The 19,979-nt window shown below is 42.9% G+C and overlaps 1 long non-coding RNA gene across 1 annotated transcript; it reads left to right on the plus strand.

Annotated features, from left to right (window-relative positions):
- The first annotated feature begins 345 nt into the window (after positions 1 to 345).
- LOC309699441 lies at positions 346 to 1,171 on the plus strand. The gene is made up of 3 exons (XR_014274349.1): positions 346 to 377; positions 947 to 1,008; positions 1,093 to 1,171. It is a non-coding gene; the product is annotated as an uncharacterized lncRNA (long non-coding RNA).
- Positions 1,172 to 19,979: the final 18,808 nt, after the last annotated feature.

Here is a 19,979-nt window from a genome sequence, read left to right on the forward strand (position 1 = left end):
GTTTTTTATGTGCACACTGACTGTCAACAAAGAAGTAGAGACCTGGAAAAGTTGTTTCTTTGTCTAAACCTACTCAGTCAGTTGTGAGCTTTATAAAAACCAAAACTAATCACAGAAAATTTGTTTGAGTTAGTCTGTCAGATCCTTTTTGACTACAAATTTGAAGTGATGGCTGCTTCAGGAGGACAATAGGAGAGAGATGCAGGTAAATAAAAGGTTAGTGCACACACCTTAAACCATGACGATAACTACCATTACTCCACCTGCACATATTTGCCCTCAGGTTCATGTTGACTGTTTATAAAAAGAGGAGATGAAGTCAAAGAACATCGCTTTCTTTCACTGCAGTGGATGACATTCAAGCAGAGAGATACTATGTAAGTAATCCTAATATTAAATATATATCTGACATGTTGTATATTAATACATTTTAAATATACAACATGTGTTTTTTACGGTTAATTGTTATTTTTACTGTGATCTGGTTGCTTTATGTTGTTTAATTTAGGGAGCATTTTCATTAAAAAAAGTAACGTTTTCGTTTTTTAAATGGTTCTGTTCTGTTTTCATAGTAATGAATAGTAATAAAGAACTATGTTAGTTCTATACTTCTGTTTCAAGCTCAGTATAAACAAGCACCTTGATGGTAAATATGAAATAATTAGCAACACATGAAAAATTACAAGAAGTGATAAAGTGTAAGAGAAGCACATTGACAACTTCAAGGTAAGATTTTTAAGAATAAAGAGATCACAGATTGGTAATTTCAAATATAAAGTTATATAATGTTGCAGCCATGAATGAAAACAGTAAAATGCAAAGATTTTAACTCAACAAAAACATTCTTTCATGCCAACCTCATACTTTGAATTAAACCGACCATAGGCATGCTAGGCATTTGATCTTTTCTTCAGCTGATAATAAAGATGATGGACAAAATTTTCAGAGAGCAGAGAAACAACTTCACTATGATCGCAAAGATTTGTATCATCGTTCTTCTTTTTGTTGGTAAGAGAAGCTTTATTATTCAAAGAATTTTATACTCGTTAAAAGGGTGAACAAATATGAAACTGAGAAAAGATTTCTACACAGCCTGCTGCAATGCATGGACAACAACCTCAACCGCAGCAACAACAACTGCAGATGCTCCAAAAACAACCACAGCTGCCCCAACCACAACTGCAGCAACAACAACCACAGCTGTTCCAACAACAACCACAACTGCCCCGACAACAACAACTGCAGCAACAACAACCACAACTGCCCCAACAACAACCACAACTGCAGCGACAACAACCACAGCTGTTCCAACAACAACCACAACTGCCCCGACAACAACCACAACTGCAGCAACAACAACCACAACTGCAGCAACAACAACCACAACTGCAGCGACAACAACCACAACTGCAGCGACAACAACCACAGCTGTTCCAACAACAACCACAACTGCAGCGACAACAACCACAGCTGCTCCAACAACAACCACAACTGCAGCAACAACAACCACAACTGCCCCGACAACAACCACAGCTGTTCCAACAACAACCACAACTGCCCCGACAACAACCACAACTGCAGCGACAACAACCACAGCTGTTCCGACAACAACCACAACTGCAGCAACAACAACCACAACTGCCCCGACAACAACCACAGCTGTTCCAACAACAACCACAACTGCCCCGACAACGACAACTGCAGCAACAACAACCACAACTGCCCCAACAACAACCACAACTGCAGCGACAACAACCACAGCTGTTCCAACAACAACCACAACTGCAGCGACAACAACCACAGCTGTTCCAACAACAACCACAACTGCAGCAACAACAACCACAACTGCCCCAACAACAACCACAACTGCAGCAACAACAACCACAGCTGCCCCAACAACAACCACAACTGCAGCGACAACAATCACAGCTGTTCCAACAACAACCACAAGTGCAGCGACAACAACCAAAGCTCTTCCAACAACAACCACAACTGCCCCGACAACAACAACTGCAGCAACAACAACCACAACTGCAGCAACAACAACCACAACTGCAGCGACAACAACCACAGCTGTTCCAACAACAACAACAACTGCAGCAACAACAACCACAACTGCAGCGACAACAACCACAGCTGTTCCAACAACAACCACAACTGCCCCGACAACAACCACAACTGCAGCAACAACAACCACAACTGCAGCAACAACAACCACAACTGCAGCGACAACAACCACAGCTGTTCCAACAACAACCACAACTGCAGCGACAACAACCACAGCTGTTCCAACAACAACCACAACTGCCCCGACAACAACCACAACTGCAGCAACAACAACCACAACTGCAGCAACAACAACCACAACTGCAGCGACAACAACCACAGCTGTTCCAACAACAACCACAACTGCAGCGACAACCACCACAGCTGTTCCAACAACAACCACAACTGCCCCGACAACAACAACTGCAGCGACAACAACCACAACTGCTGCGACAACAACCACAGCTGTTCCGACAACAACCACAACTGCCCCGACAACAACCACAACTGCAGCAACAACAACCACAACTGCAGCGACAACCACCACAGCTGTTCCAACAACAACCACAACTGCCCCGACAACAACAACTGCAGCAACAACAACCACAACTGCAGCGACAACAACCACAGCTGTTCCAACAACAACCACAACTGCCCCGACAACAACCACAACTGCAGCAACAACAACCACAACTGCAGCGACAACAACCACAGCTGTTCCAACAACAACCACAACTGCAGCGACAACAACCACAGCTGTTCCAACAACAACCACAACTGCAGCGACAACAACCACAGCTGTTCCAACAACAACCACAACTGCAGCAACAACAACCACAACTGCCCCGACAACAACCACAGCTGTTCCAACAACAACCACAACTGCCCCGACAACAACAACTGCAGCAACAACAACCACAACTGCCCCGACAACAACCACAACTGCAGCAACAACAACCACAGCTGTTCCGACAACAACCACAGCTGTTCCAACAACAACCACAACTGCAGCAACAACAACCACAACTGCCCCGACAACAACCACAGCTGTTCCAACAACAACCACAACTGCCCCGACAACAACAACTGCAGCGACAACAACCACAACTGCAGCGACAACAACCACAGCTGTTCCAACAACAACCACAACCTCAGCGACAACAACCACAACTGCCCCAACAACAACCACAACTGCAGCAACAACAACCACCACCTCCTCTGCCATCCTCATCAACATCAGCTTCCTGTCCGTTATTATTCCTGTGATGTCACATGTACTCAGCTCATACTGTTAACATTTTTCTCTTCAGTTCACTTCCTGTAAATAATATAAATATAACAGAAAATTATTTATGAGAATTTATGAAATGTTTAAATTAGCATGTAGCTCGTTCTCAGTGAAATGTGTTTAATTGTTCTCAATTTGTGTGATTATAATGTTCAAAACTGAGCATTTAATCTAATCCCCGTTGCTGTTTTGTTGCCATTTACTGGTGAACTTGAGTATTTTACTTGTGTTTACACTTTTTTTGGGTTGTGGTTTTATTTTGCTGGCAGAATATCTGTGCTTGTATTTCACCATAGTTTTTCACAGTGTTTGCTGGTAAAGAGATTTAGTATACACATCCAGAAATGCATACACTATTATATATTGTACATATATTTATTAGTTTCAGGTTGGCCATTCTTGTATTTTGCTCGTTTGTGTTTTTGTGTTTGCACATCTCTGTTGCTTGTGGGGCTCGCACACAGGAATTTCACTCGCATGTGCTGTGCCAGTGTGACTGCACATGTGATGTGACAATAAAAAAGTGATTTGATCCGAGTGATTTGAAGAGGAGATTAAAATACTGGGTAAACATCAGTTGGATCATGGCCCTTTATTCTATATCAAACATCAAAAATAATTCTATAGAAGTTACAAAGCATATTCTAAATCTTATTTATTGTGTGGCAGACTTCCACCAAATATGAACTCTGCAAATATTACACCCCTGACCTTACTAAAACAAGTCAAAAAATAAAGACAGAGTCTGACCTGCTTAACTAATTCAAAACAGGAGAAAACTGGTGATCAAAAGAAACTGCAGCTCACCCCTACCCGGGTCCTCCAGCTGGAACCAGTCACGACGGGGCGGTGTATCCACGCACCAATTGGAGCAGGGCCCTGGCACAGCTGAATTAGTATAAACAGATATATTACCTGAATTAAACAACCCTCCTATTGTTTAATTCCCAAACTAAGAAATTGCTCTTTACAAGGCGTCAGCGATGACATTTTCCGTTCCTTTCTTGATTTGCAGGTTAAAATCCTGCAAACGTTGTCAGGAAGCGCTGTGTGGCAGGCAGGAGTTGGACCCAAAATGCAGGCACTCAGACTCGAGGGATGAACTCAGAATGTAGATTTTATTCGAAGACACCAGGAAAAGATACAAAACTAAAGTATACTGGGAAAATATAAACTATACTTTACGGAGAGGCACATGAGGGAACACACAGCTTGAGGGACGACGCGACACAGACTCAGAGAAACACAGGGTTTAAATACACTGGGAAATAACGAGACACAGAAGGAGAGCACAGCTGGGGGAAATCAGAACTGACAAGACAAGGAAGCAAAGTAGGACACATTCACATAAGACATGGAACTTCAAAGTAAAACAGGAAATACACAGAGACACAGACCAAAGGGGAGAATAAAGCACAGAGAAGCACGAGGGGGGAGCACAGACATGACGGGCTGGGAAAACATGGAATGAAACACAAGGAGGGGAAGCCCAGTAAACTAAACATCTTAGGACCTCCAATAAAATACCTCCAAGAATAACAAATGAACTTAACATGAAACAGGAACACAGGAAAAACTACGAACGCTGGGTCGAATGACCCAGGATCCTGACAAAAGTAGTGACCAACGCATAAGTCTCTCATTTGAGTTTTGCATCCGGGAGAGAAACACCAATGGTTTGTGGTCAGTGAATACTTGAATGGGTATAGAGCTGGATCCAATATACACCTCGAAATGCTGCAGGGCTAACAACAAGGCAAGGGCTTCCTTTTCAATAGTGCTGTAGTTCATCTGATGTTTGTTGAACATTTTGGAAAAATAGCAAATTGGGCGATCCACCCCGCGATGGGCTTCCTGCATAAGGACAGCTCCTGCACCAGCCGCACTAGCGTCAACCTCGAGCTTGAAAGGGCACCTGAAATTAGGTCCCGTAAGAACAGGGGAACTGCACAGCAATGCTTTCGCAGACTCGAAAGCAGTCTGACAAACAGGCGTCCACACAAAAGGCTTCACTTGGCTGATCAAATCGATGAGAGGAACGACAACAGTGGCGAAGTTCTTTCATGGACCTCTGTAATAACCACACATTCCTAGAAATCGGCGTAGCGCCCTTCTCGTTTGTGGGACCGGAAACTCGACAATAGCCTGTATCTCCACAGTCACCGGCCTTACCTGTCCCTGACCCAACTGTTTTCCCAGGTATGTGATGGTGGCTCTGCCAAATTCACATTTGGCCAGGTTCAGAGTAAGCGAGGCTTCCTGAAAACGGCTGAAAACGAGAGAGAGTGTTTGTAAGTGGTCAGACCAGGTGGATGAGTAAATGACAACATCATCCAAGTAGGCATCACAGTTATTCACGCCGGCCAGTACTGCCCATAAGGCGCTGGAACGTAGCGGGTGCGTTACGCAACCTAAACGGCATAACCGTCTACTGGAGAAAATGATCTGGCGTGACAAAAGCAGATATTTCAGATGCTCTGGGAGTTAAAGGTACTTGCCAGTAACCTTTTAACAGATCAAGTTTGGTTACAAAAGATGCCGATCCCACTCTATCAATACAATCCTCCATTCAAGGAAGAGGAAATGAATCATGTTTGGTAACAACGTTAACTTTCCTGTAATCATTACAAAGCCGAGGAGTGTTGTCAGATTTTGGTACCAGCACACACGGCAAACTCCACGCGCTGGCTAAACCGTGTTCTAAGAGATAGCTGACTTCCTTCTGCATTATTACTCTTTTCACTGGGTTCACTCGATAGGCATGCTGCTTAATGTCCTTCCACGTCAATGTCGTGGTACAGGACTGCAGTTTGATGAGGATGATCAGAAAAAAGTGATAAATTATCCTCTATCAGATCAGTGATGTCAGCTCGAGCGGGCTCAGATAGGTGGGCTAAATATGTCTCTAAATCATTTAAGATCTCCGAATTTTTCAACCGCTACCCAGCGCTTCACTTTTCTGGAGCAGTCCGTCATCAGAGGGTTCATAAGGAGAAACAACACTAGCGGCGCACACTGGAGATGGCGCACCCAAAGGGCTCCTTGAGTGACACGATTTCAACATATTAATGTGACAAACCCTAGACTTTCTCCGACGGTCTGGGGTCTGGATCACATAATTGTTCTCGCTGAGTTTCTGTTCCACCACATATGGGCCAGCGAACTGGGCTAGCAAACTGGACCCTACCACAGGCAGCAACACCAACACTTTCTAGCCCGGCTGGAAACTTCTGTAAACAGCCTTTGTATGATAACCAGCTTTCATTTCAGCCTGCGTATGAGTCAGATTTTCCCGAGCTAATTGGCATGCAAGGTGGAGTTTTTCCTGAAGTCCACTAACATAATCAAGGACATTATGTTGAGTTTCAGACGTTTCTGACAACCACTCCTTCAGAAGCTGGAGAGGACCACGGACCACATGTCCAAACACCAGATCCGTAGGACTGAATCCCAAGAATTCCTGAGTGGCCTCCCTGACGGCAAACAACAATAACGGCAGACCCTCATCCCATTCTCTACCAGACTCCGCACAGAACTTGCGCAGCATAGCTTTGAGGGTTTAATGGAATTTCTCCAGAGCACCCTGACTTTCTGGGTGATATGGACTGGATTTTACATGTTTTATCTGCAACTCATCCACAACCTGCACAAACACTTTTGAAGTAAAATTTGTTCCTCGGTCTGTTTGAATAACCTTTGGAAGCCCGAAAGTAGAGCAAAACTTAATTAGTGCTTTTATTATCGTTTTTGCTTTCAGTGTGTGTAGTGGAATTGCCTCTGGGAACCTTGTTGCTGAACACATTATTGTAAGTATGTATTGGTGTCCGGATTTAGTTTTTGGCAGGGGACCAACACAATCCAATATTACTTTTTCAAACGGCTCACCTATTACTGGAATAGGATGTAGCGGAGCAGGTGGGATTGGTCTATTAGGTTTCCCCGCCACTCAGGCACGGCTGGCAGCCGGCGGAGCTCACGGGCGCGTCACTGCAACTCCCCCTGGCTTCTGCTCCGCGGCTGCTGAGTGAGCCCTCATCTGGGACTCTCCTCAGCTCTTTCTGGGACAGTGGCGCGGCTGCCCCTCTGTTGGTCTTCCTTGGTCTCTTGTGTTCTGGGGGCCTCTGGATGTCTGGAGTTTTGATCTCCTCCACACCTGCTTCATGCCCTGGAGGACGGGGCTGTGGCCCCCCCACACCCTCTAGCAGATCATTACATGGAGGAACCTTTTACAAAAAAACAAGCGCGTCCATGCTCACAGGTGTACACACGGGTGATCACACACACAAACTACACCCTTTTTGGCTCCTACCTCAAAGCACACTGTGTTCTGTTGATCTTATGTGCTGCACAATAATGTTTAACATTTAGTATTTACTGTCATATTCCCATATATCATCGTGATGTTGTTTATTATGTTGCTCTCGTTTTCTTCTGCTTGTTTTCTTTTTTCTTTCTCAACAGGTGAAATTTAAAAAATAAAACAAAAAAACAATAACATGTAATATTTAGTATCTACTGTTATCTACTGTTATCTACTGTTAGCTAGTTTATTGTGATGGTGTTGTTTTTATTATGTTGCTCTTTGTTGTTTGTTTTCTCTTCTGGTTTTTTTTCTCCACACAGGTGATCCAGGTGTTTTTCTTTCTTTCTTCCCCCCTTTCTCACCGTCTCTTCTCCCCTCCTCTCTTTTTCTTTCTCTCCCTCTCTTTCTTTCATTCTTTCTCCCTGTCCTATCCCCCAGTCATGTCTGTCCCGTCTTTAAAAAACGAAAATAAAATAAATACATAATAATAATAAAGGTCAATCAAATGGACCAATAAGGCCATGATGATCCACTTGGTGAAGTAAATCTGTTTGGCATCTTTCTGCCTTCAGACAACAATTCTGACGGCTAAAGATCCAAACGGGCAAAAAAAAAAGAAAAAAAGAAAAATAAATGACAGGATGGCATGTGGCTGCAGGATGCTGTGGTAGCCATGCTGGTTCAGTGTGCCGTCAATTTTGAATAAATCCTTGATAGTGTCACCACAAAGCCTCCCCACACTATCACACCTCCTCCATGCTTCATGGTGGGAACTATGCATGTAGAGACCATCGTTCACCTTTTCTGTGTCACACAAAGACACGGTGTTATGGTGGCCGGTAATAAACAAGCCCTCGGCAATGACTGCAGCACATAGACTTACATAGTGGATGTGTTATGTGACAGCTGTGTGCAGGCAGGAAAAGGACCCAGAGTGCAGACTCCGGAGACAGACGTGAACTCAAAAAACAGCTTTAATGCTGAACTCAAAGTAACAAACCTCCAAAGTACAAACATTAACGCAGGCAGGGGAAAAATCAAAGCACACAGCATAAGCAAGGGTAGATAAGAGTAGATCACAACCATGACAAACTGAAACACAGGGCTTAAATACATAGAGGGAGCAATCAGGGAATGGACAACAGGAGGGAAACACAGCTGGGGCAAATCAGAACTGACGAGACAAGGAAGCGTAAACTGAACACACTGAGATAAGACAGAGACCTTCAAAGTAAAACAGGAAACACATAACACAGACTGAACAAAGACACAGACTCACATGCAGGCACTACAACAGAGACGTGGGACCAGGGCAGACAGAGACACTGACTGGACACGGGGATATAGCAACTAAGGATTACACAGAGACAAACCATAAGACATGACTGTAACAAAAACCCAAAGACTAGAAACTGTAAATAATATAATAAACTCAAAAACCGGGTGTTACATAGATGTTTGGCACATTTGGCAGTGCACACTTGTGAGACTTGCGTTGATTGCATGGATACCCTTTCTATGGATGCCCATTATTCATATTTGTTTACAGCTTGTGTCTAAGCTCACTGTCTAGGCAGAGTGTTCTACACAGCAGATAGTGCACAGTGAGTAATACATAATTCACTCAAACATACCTCAGGTTATTCTTCTGGTGTTATTAGAATAGAATAGAATAGAATAGAATACTCCTTTACTGTCACTGTACATTTACAGCATGAATGGGGTGCAGGAGGAAAAAAATATAAATAGTACAGACATCAGGAATAAAGAGCAAACAGAAGAAATAGTCAAGAGGAATATATACAGAATTACACATTAAAAGAAAAAGTGCTTTGAAGTAGTGCAAAAGACTTGATCTGCATGTGAGTGTCCTGAATGATGAGGGTCACTCAGACCATGGATCAGATTAGTGAGGTCGTGGGCAGGGATGGCAGTAGTGTTTGTTGACAGTCTGAATGGCCCAGAGGAAGAAGCTGTTAGTGAGTCTGGAGGTTTGGGGCCTGCCTGACTAACCAGAAGGCAGCGGGTCAAACGGGTAGTCGGCAGGCTCACCTGTGATAGCCCTGGTTTACCTGATACAGGAGGATCTGGCGAATGCCTCCAGGTGTGTCCAGGTGATACTTTTGGTTAATGACCCTCTGTGCAGCCTTCCTGTTCTCAGTCGTGGTTCCTGAACACCAAACACCAGGCAGAAGGAGAGTATGCTCTCCACTGAGGAGCGGTAAAGGCTAGCAGCAGCTTCTGGTCCAGGTTATTCTTCCTCAGGACACGGAGGAAGTGCAGCTGCTGCTGGGCCTTCGTTACCAGGCTGATGGTGTTGTGGGTCCAAGAGTGGAGTGGACCTGTCTGTGCCTCCTGAAGTCCATTATGAGTTCTTTGGTTTTAAGGACATTCAGCTTCAGGTTATTTTCTGTGCACTAGCTGGACAAGTTTTTAAAACATAAAAATAAGTTTTATAAGAAGTAACAGGCTTAGATTGTCTAAATAATTGTAATTTCTTTTTATAATTTCTGTTTTCAACTCCTTTTTCAGGAGAGAATTTCAGCGTTCTCACACAGCAATGGAAGCACAAGCTAAATAACTGAGGTCCTAAAATTGGTCCTTCCAGCACTCTAACTGTACAGATGTGTTCATTTGGACACAATGAATGCGATCAGCTAATTAAGATCCAATTACTGAACTGATTTACAGAGTCAACTGCTTTACACAAGACCAAAACTACTGCACCCACGATCCCTCCTTTATCAAAGTCCCAACTTTGATAAAGGAGGGATAAAGTAACAACATGCAGTTTCGGTCGAATGCTCTAAATCCAGACAGGGTTTGTCTTTCTGTATGTTCTTTCAGCTGCTTGCTTTACTTTTTCAATAACCTCAGAAAAGCCCAGGTAAAATCACTAAATGTTTGTTTCCAGCTTTATATACTGGAGGAACAACTACATTTTTAAGGACAAAGAGAATTACGCCCTCTAAATAGCTTCATTTATAATTTGAGTGGCAACTGCCAAAAGAGGATCTTTTGTCTTTGAGTTCTTCAGTAATGTAATCATTTTTTTCTGTTACCAACTTATCCACCAGTTTAGATTACATTTTTTTAATTGCAGGTACAGCATCTTATATATGTATATGATGCTGTACCTTGCACTGAAGTTTGAAGTTATTCTAACATATGGAACAGCAGTAAAAACAGCATTTCAGAAAAACTAGCTGAGCAGGTTTAATCTGGCCGGTCTCCAAATCTTCAGTAATATGAGGAGCGGTTACTGAAGCGTGACACTGAAGCTGCTTCTAGTTACATAAACTTTCAGCCACACCTCAGAGTTTAGTCTACGCATTAACAGCTGCTTGGAATTAGCAGCTTAAGCATTTTCCTCACGGTAGACTCGAGGTGGTTGAGTCTTCACTGAAGAATGCCACACGACTAAGCTGTAGTGCCTTTTCACTGTGCAATACTTTGTTAATATCCAACAGTACAATAGACTTCAATACGTGAAATGTGCCATTCCCTTGTGTTCTTATTCCTATTTATCCCTGATAAAGTAAAATCAAAATGTACCATTACATTAAGAGGAGCAAAATGAAATCAAAATAGGGAAATTGTGTATGAAGAACATGACTGATAACTGTTGTGTCTTAAGTTTTGTTATAACACAGATTGCATTACAAGGGGGGAAATTGAGTTTTAAAATGAAGGTTTTGTTTCTAGGCAGCTCTGAATGGAGTCAGGAGTTTAAAAGATTTAACATGATGATTGAACTGATTTTATTTCTGAACACAGGTTTGGAGGTCCAGAGGACAGGTACTCAGAGAGGAGAATTGCTGAGGGTTTTTTAGATTATTTTGGATTTAATTTGAAATAAGGGGCTTTATAATCATTTTATGACTTTTGGGGTGTTTTGATAATTTAGATACGGTAAAACAGGCTGTTACGGCCGAGACCGTTTTGGACGAGTGACAGGACTCAAACGCAGGACGCCGAACAGCTCGTAAGTAGATTTTAAGAATAAAGTTTAATGTTTCCACAAATATTCATAAACAAAAGGTGAGAGTAGACAAGTACGACGTTCCACCACTGAAACTAAGTAATGATCTGGTCCGGGTCAGAGAGGACAGCTATTCCAGGGATTGGACTGGAAAGCAAGTCACATTTGATCCAGGAAAAGGTCGGGGTCACTGTAACAGAGTGCAGATGTTCAGATACGGATAAGGAGACATATGAATATGTTGCTGATTCAGAATCCTCCTTCGTACTGCGTACTTGCCAAAGGAGGTCGGAGATGACGTAGAGGGGTGAGTAGTCCGGGTGTGAAATCCAAAAAACTCCTGGCGTGGAGGCAGAGAGGCAGGTAGGTAATTTGGGTAATAGCCTGTGGGACTGCTAGATGGTCCAGCATCCAAGTAGGTGCTCTTCGACAGGGGTTGACAGTTGGGTGTAGCTAAGAGAGAGGCGCACAAAAGACAAACATACAGTGAGGCAAAGTGATTCACAAAATACATAGGGAATGATGGTGGTGGCCTGCACTGACTGATGTTAGCAGAGAATCTGGCGAAGAGAGATTGAGAACGCTGGCCTTATGAGTCCCCGGCTAAATTACCCACAGGTGTAAGCGATCAGCAAAAACACTGAGGCCCCTCCCCGGGGTGGAGACGCCGGCTCGGAGGGAGACACACTGGCACACACCCGGACCATGAAAGAGGCAGAAATTGTTATTTTCATTTTTAAGCTAAAGGATTAAAATGAACTGAATCCTGTTCATAATAAGTTGAATACCAATCTTAAAGGGAAACTGTGGGACAGCTTGAATAAAACATATGCTTTGTAGAAAGGAAGATTTGTGGAGTAAAAATGTTTGATTTCTTTTTGATTTCTAGAATAAGCGGTTATCATGCACACTTACAGTCACAGACATGACATAGATTAGTTTCTGGGGTAAAGATGAAAAACAGTTTGCTTTGTCTTTGCTTAGCAAGAAGTAATGCAGAAGGTGTGGAAATAGGCCTGCTCTGAATAGGTCGACAGGAAGGATATGAAGACTGAGACAGAAAAATGTGGGTGAGCTTGCAACTGAATGTGCGCCTGCAAAATAATTTTTTTTTTTATTTTTGTACAGGATGTTTATGATCAGATAAGAGAAGAAGAGAGCTTCTTAAAATTGTGTCAAAAGTGTCGCTTAACCAAATGAATAACATTGAAGATTATTTATGTATAAATGATTTGTTATACACACATTGCAATCGTGCTCATAGGAGTTGTCACTCGGTAAAGTGAAGGTCAAAAACGTCGTTCAGCGTGACTGACTGAACTGATATATTGTAGGGAGGACCCTGAGTGCCGATGGATGAATGCCAACATGCTTATACACATAATGAGGCTGATCCTTTTGATTAGAGAGTCCCGAACATGATAGGTTGAACCAAGTTTGAAGAATTAAGAGAACAATTGATGAACATAATAGGTTATGGAGGCGTAGCAGGGAAAGTGTTTGTTTATTCTTTACAGGAGATTCCAGAACCAGAGCAAAACCATGGCGAGAATCCAGGAACCAACCAGAGGAAGGGGGACCCCGAAAAGAAGCACAGCACAGAGAACCACAGTACCAGCAAATGTGTTGTTTAAGAGACTAAAAGCTTGTTAGACACAGGTTGAATGTGCGCGTAAAAGTAATGAAGAGTAATGAGAGGGACTTTAGGAATAGTTTGCAGGATTTCTATGTTATGTAAATTGCCCAAGAATAGTGTTAAGACCGGATATATGTTACCCCTAGAGGGGGTGAAAACCAGGAGTAAATTTTACATTTTAACTCTATAGAGGCCTTTTAATAGGATAAAGTTAATTATACATGATTGGATTTTATAGTGAGCATTGAGGGAAGTCAGAAGTGCGGTTAAATTGTGACTCTGGGGTCAAAAGCGGATGGTAGGAAGAGAAGCAATGATAGCTCACAGCCCAGCGTAAACGCGAGGTGCTGTATAAGGGCGTGATTTATTTGTTTGATTTATTTGTTGTGGATACAAGTAACTACGCCATAGTAATAAGGGAACATTGAAAGGGTTGGACAATTGAAAGGTTTCATTTTTGATATGATTTCTTTTGTTGTATTTTAGCTATTATTCTCACATGAAAGTAAACTTAATGGGAGAAATTAGGAATTATGTTTCTGGTTTCTTGGGAAACACGAAAGGGGAAACTGTTGGGATTTAAATATACAATCTGAATGCTTATTTGCTGATTATATGTATAAGAGAGGCCCAACTCTGAGTACAGTCTGTGCCAAAAGTACTAACAGGAAACTGCGTGCTTTTGCAGAGAAAATAGGAGCTGCAGCCAGAAAGTGAAACTAAGCAGAGTCTTTGATCGAAACTCAAAGTGTGTGTGACGTCTAGAGGAAGTATATAAATAACTAGGCTTCCTGTTTGTGCTTCAGACCGGTACATGACTTTTCTTTTTATGTCAGGATGTCATGTTGAGGCTTGTTGTTTCTGTGTGACATTGATGACACGCCTCACAAACTAGAACAGCCTTTATTAAATCCATATATAACGACTGAATGGAGGCTGGAGTGGATACTAATCATCATTGTGCTTTTACTTAACAAATGAGTCACCTGAACATAAAACATCTTCATTAAACATTAATAAATATTTATGTATTTTATGAGAGCTAGAAGAAAGAAGGGTGGAACTTCAATACTGTCCTGGATGCATGCCGACTATAGTTTATGGCCAAAGACTGTGTGTATTTAATGCCAGTTTAGGTTCATTCTTGAATAAATTATTGTGCTTTTAAATTTCCAACAACATCTTCCTGGAAGGTTTAAACTCACTCACAAAAGTGAAGAACATTTCTGTGCATTGGGTGTGTTGCTGCTTAAATGCATCATCAGACATGCAATAAACTGTAATAGACTGTGCTGTCAGTCAGCTTGTTGGTATTTACCAGGAGATTAAAAAAAGCTCCTGGTTCTGATCACTGACGCCAGCAGCTGCTGCACACATGAATCACCTCTGTGCAATATTTAGCAAAGACTTCCTGCAAAACATTTCCTGTAAAAGTAACTTATGTTGACTGAAGCTTACCTATCAAACTGGTGAAGAAAGTCAGTCATAAACAAGAAAAGAAATTCTGGAGTACCACTGTAAAATTCTTCAAACACAAAATAAATAGTTCAAATAAAGTCGTTTTTGCAATATTTTGAAATATTACTATAAACATATTTATGAACTGACACAATTGTGTTTTCCATTGTGAAGCTTTTATTGGTGTGTGTGCTCACATGTTAGATTTACAAGACGGTGTGATTTTTTCATATTGCTATCACCAAATATATCGGTCCGAAATTACAGATCCGGATTCTTTTTGATGGGAAGAAACACTAGTGAAAGTTATTTTCTGAATTATAATTAGAGGATATTTGGAAACTCCAGCATTTTGCTATATTTGGATTTGACTGTATTTTTGCTTTTCTCGTACAATTTGTCATATTGGCTCAATCGATGATGAAAGTTAAACATTAAAGTTTTCTATATGCTTTCTTTCGCAGTAGTGTAAAACTCAAATACAGACCACTCAAAAAGGTCCAAAATTGAACAAATGTTTAAAATCATTTGCTGCCGACAGAAATGATGAGCTAATGGAAGTGGACTGATAAATGAAATGGATGCATGGCTGATAGACACTGCTCGCTGCTGAATAAAAATGATTGTGGTATGGCAGTATGGCTAAACAGGTGTTGTCTCAAAGCACAGGAAGAATTGTAACAAAATCTTAAACTATCACCTATCTGGGGTTTTGGACAGTTAATTATTAGAGTAAAATGATAAGCTGAATGTTACCAAGGTCCAATTCACAGTGGGTTCAACATGTGAACATGAAATGTGTTGTGGAGTTTTGAGTCCGTCTGACAGAGTTCTGGCTCCACCACTCACAGACTACGTGGTGCTGAAGTTTTAAATCAGAGTAATGCTTTCTTGTTCTTTCCAGTCTGCCTACATTAGGCTACCTGAATGCAGATTTCACTTCAAGGTTGTGTGGTAAAAGTGTCATGGCTGACTGGTAGTTTCAGCTGCAGAGAGAAACTGTGATGTTTTATGAGCCAGCGACATGTGATAACATCAGCCTCCAGATAAATATGTGCAGGTGGAGTAATGGTAGATATCGTCCTGGTTAAAGGTGTGTGCAGACACAGCTTGAATGCAAGTGTCTCTCTGCTTTTGTCCTCCTGAAACAGCCAACAACACTGACTGTTGCAGTGCTGTTTCACACATGCTCTGTGACATTTTTCAGAAGTGACCTGCTACATTTTACCGCTGTGACTGTGAACAGGTTCAGTCCTCTAATTAGAATTCTCGTACCTGCAGTAAGATTCGTATTGGTCTTCTTTGAGGTCTCGTTTATTTAAGGGGAAAAGTTGTGTCAGTTACCTGTTGCATTAAAGTGTGATGACAACAGGTCCTGACCAAATGTCCATATGTGGCGCAGTGGGAGTGAGACGCAAAGTTTCTGCTTACATCACATTCTTCTGCACCTCTGTGGTTGTAAAAGCAGCTGTATGTGAGTGTCAACTGTTAGTTGTGTTAGATTACCACTGTCAAGTTTAATAATCAAATTGGATATTTGAGTTGATTGTTTACATTACAAGGAGATATCAGACCCCATAAAACCACAGTCATATACTCTGGATTATCAGAATCACTCATTTTTATCCTTATCTACTCTTTTTTGTCTCTGTGTGTTTATATACCACTGCAGCATGTCACTCAATTTTCTCCCACAGTTTGTGTTTACCTGTTTTGTCTTTTTCTGGGGGGAGTTATTTTTATCTCCTTAGCTTTCCTCATGTTGTGCATTTTCCATTGTTATACCTCTCTGACCTGTCTTCCCCATGTGATGTTTTCGTGCAATGTATGTATGGTCAGAGGGTATGATGGCGCCGCCATTGCGTGCAAATGGTCGGCAGCCTTAACATGAAATTTCCCACTCGTGGGACTAATAAAGGCATCTCATCTCGTCTCATCTCATCTTCCAAATACTGCAGGGTCTTTAATTTACAACAGGAAACATGATGAAATAACTATTGTGATTTGCAGAAATATAAACAAAGCTGAATATAACTCAGTATTAACACTGACTATTGTAGAGAAATGATTATTATGAGAAATTATTCTCATCTTTAAAAAGTCAGGAGACACTTATTAATCAGTGCAAAAAGACTTTATTTATGATAAGCTCAGTGTTGAGATTGTAGCCATCACTATATTTTTAATATCAGTCCTCTGATCACACAAGTTTGGAACACACAAACATCAGGAAAACATTTAACAACTTCTCTCTGATAGATATAAATAAATAAAACCATAATAAATAAGAATAAATATATGATTAAACATTTGGTTACTTAAACATTTCAAATGGTCACAGGTACTTCAGTTTGTTGCTTCATTTGGAGGATGTGAACTTAAGAAATGTTAAAAACATGATCTGAGTACATGTGACGACAGAGCCAGAACTACTGTAAGGAAGCTGATGTTGTTGAGAATAGCAGAGGAGGTGGTTGTTGCTGTCGCGGCAGTTTTGGTTGTTGTTGGAACAGTTGTGGTTGTTGTTGCTGGTGTTGTTGTTGTTGTTGCTGCGGTTGTGGTTGTTGTTGAAGCAGCTGCAGTTGTTGTCGCGGCAGTTGTGGTTATTGTCGGAACAGCTGTAGTTGTTGTCGCTGCAGTTGTGATTGTTGTTGGAGCAGCTGTGGTTGTTGTTGCTGCAGTTGTGATTGTTGTTGGAGCAGCTGTGGTTGTTGTTGCTGCAGTTGTGATTGTTGTTGGAACAGCTGTAGTTGTTGTCGGTGCAGCTGTGGTTGTTGTTGGAGCAGCTGTAGTTGTTGTCGCTGCAGCTGTGGTTGTTGTTGGAACAGCTGTGGTTGTTGTTGGAGCAGCTGTGGTTGTTGGAGCAGCTGTGGTTGTTGGAACAGCTGTGGTTGTTGGAGCAGCTGTGGTTGTTGTCGCTGCAGTTGTGGTTGTTGTTGGAACAGCTGTGGTTGTTGTCACTGCAGATGTGGTTGTTGTCGCTACAACTGTGGTTGTTGTTGGAGCAGCTGTGGTTGTTGTCCCTGCAGCTGTGGTTGTTGTTGGAGCAGCTGTGGTTGTTGTTGGTGCAGCTGTGGTTGTTGTTGGAGCAGCTGTGGTTGTTGTCGCTGCAGTTGTGGTTGTTGTTGTCGCAGCTGTAGTTGTTGTCGGTGCAGTTGTGGTTGTTGTTGGGGCAGTTGTGGTTGTTGTTGTCGCAGCTGTAGTTGTTGTCGGTGCAGTTGTGGTTGTTGTTGGAGCAGCTGTGGTTGTTGTTGGAACAGCTGTAGTTGTTGTCGCTGCAACTGTAGTTGTTGTTGGAGCAGCTGTGGTTGTTGTTGGAACAGCTGTAGTTGTTGTCGCTGCAACTGTAGTTGTTGTTGGAGCAGCTGTGGTTGTTGTTGGAGCAGCTGTGGTTGTTGTCCCTGTAGCTGTGGTTGTTGTTGGAACAGCTGTGGTTGTTGTTGGAACAGCTGTAGTTGTTGTCGCTGCAACTGTAGTTGTTGTTGGAGCAGCTGTGGTTGTTGTTGGAACAGCTGTGGTTGTTGTCCCTGTAGCTGTGGTTGTTGTTGGAACAGCTGTGGTTGTTGGAGCAGCTGTGGTTGTTGGAACAGCTGTGGTTGTTGGAGCAGCTGTGGTTGTTGTCGCTGCAGTTGTGGTTGTTGTTGGAACAGCTGTGGTTGTTGTCACTGCAGATGTGGTTGTTGTCGCTACAACTGTGGTTGTCGTTGGAGCAGCTGTGGTTGTTGTCCCTGCAGCTGTGGTTGTTGTCACTGCAGATGTGGTTGTTGTCGCTACAACTGTGGTTGTTGTTGGAGCAGCTGTGGTTGTTGTTGGTGCAGCTGTGGTTGTTGTTGGAGCAGCTGTGGTTGTTGTCGCTGCAGTTGTGGTTGTTTTTGTCGCAGCTGTAGTTGTTGTCGGTGCAGCTGTGGTTGTTGTTGGAGCAGCTGTGGTTGTTGTTGGGGCAGCTGTGATTGTTGTTGGAGCAGATGTGGTTGTTGTTGGAGCAGCTGTGGTTGTTGTTGGAACAGCTGTAGTTGTTGTCGCTGCAACTGTAGTTGTTGTTGGAGCAGCTGTAGTTGTTGTTGTCGCAGCTGTAGTTGTTGTCGGTGCAGCTGTAGTTGTTGTCGCTGCAACTGTAGTTGTTGTTGGAGCAACTGTGGTTGTTGTTGTCGCAGCTGTAGTTGTTGTCGGTGCAGTTGTGGTTGTTGTTGGAGCAGCTGTGGTTGTTTTCGCTGCAGCTGTGGTTGTTGTTGGAACAGCTGTAGTTGTTGTCGGTGCAGCTGTGGTTGTTGTTGGAGCAGCTGTAGTTGTTGTCGCTGCAGCTGTGGTTGTTGTTGGAGCAGCTGTGGTTGTTGTCCCTGTAGCTGTGGTTGTTGTTGGAATAGCTGTGGTTGTTGGAGCAGCTGTGGTTGTTGGAACAGCTGTGGTTGTTGGAGCAGCTGTGGTTGTTGTCGCTGCAGTTGTGGTTGTTGTTGGAACAGCTGTGGTTGTTGTCACTGCAGATGTGGTTGTTGTCGCTACAACTGTGGTTGTTGTTGGAGCAGCTGTGGTTGTTGTCCCTGCAGCTGTGGTTGTTGTTGGAGCAGCTGTGGTTGTTGTCCCTGCAGCTGTGGTTGTTGTTGGTGCAGCTGTGGTTGTTGTTGGAGCAGCTGTGGTTGTTGTTGCTGCAGTTGTGATTGTTGTTGGAGCAGCTGTGGTTGTTGTCGCTGCAGTTGTGATTGTTGTTGGAGCAGCTGTAGTTGTTGTCGCTGCAGTTGTGATTGTTGTTGGAGCAGCTGTGGTTGTTGTTGCTGCAGTTGTGATTGTTGTTGGAGCAGCTGTGGTTGTTGTTGCTGCAGTTGTGATTGTTGTTGGAACAGCTGTGGTTGTTGGAGCAGCTGTGGTTGTTGTCGCTGCAGTTGTGGTTGTTGTTGGAACAGCTGTGGTTGTTGTCACTGCAGTTGTGATTGTTGTTGGAACAGCTGTGGTTGTTGGAGCAGCTGTGGTTGTTGTCGCTGCAGTTGTGGTTGTTGTTGGAACAGCTGTGGTTGTTGTCCCTGCAGCTGTGGTTGTTGTCGCTACAACTGTGGTTGTTGTTGGAGCAGCTGTGGTTGTTGTCCCTGCAGCTGTGGTTGTTGTCGCTGCAGCTGTGGTTGTTGTCGCTGCAGTTGTGGTTGTTGTTGTCGCAGCTGTGGTTGTTGTTGGAGCAGCTGTGGTTGTTGTCGCTGCAGTTGTGGTTGTTGTTGTCGCAGCTGTGGTTGTCGTTGGAACAGCTGTGGTTGTTGTTGGGGCAGCTGTGATTGTTGTT

Source organism: Aulonocara stuartgranti, assembly GCF_965226115.1.
Source record: "Aulonocara stuartgranti genome assembly, chromosome: 22".
NCBI lineage: Eukaryota > Metazoa > Chordata > Actinopteri > Cichliformes > Cichlidae > Aulonocara > Aulonocara stuartgranti.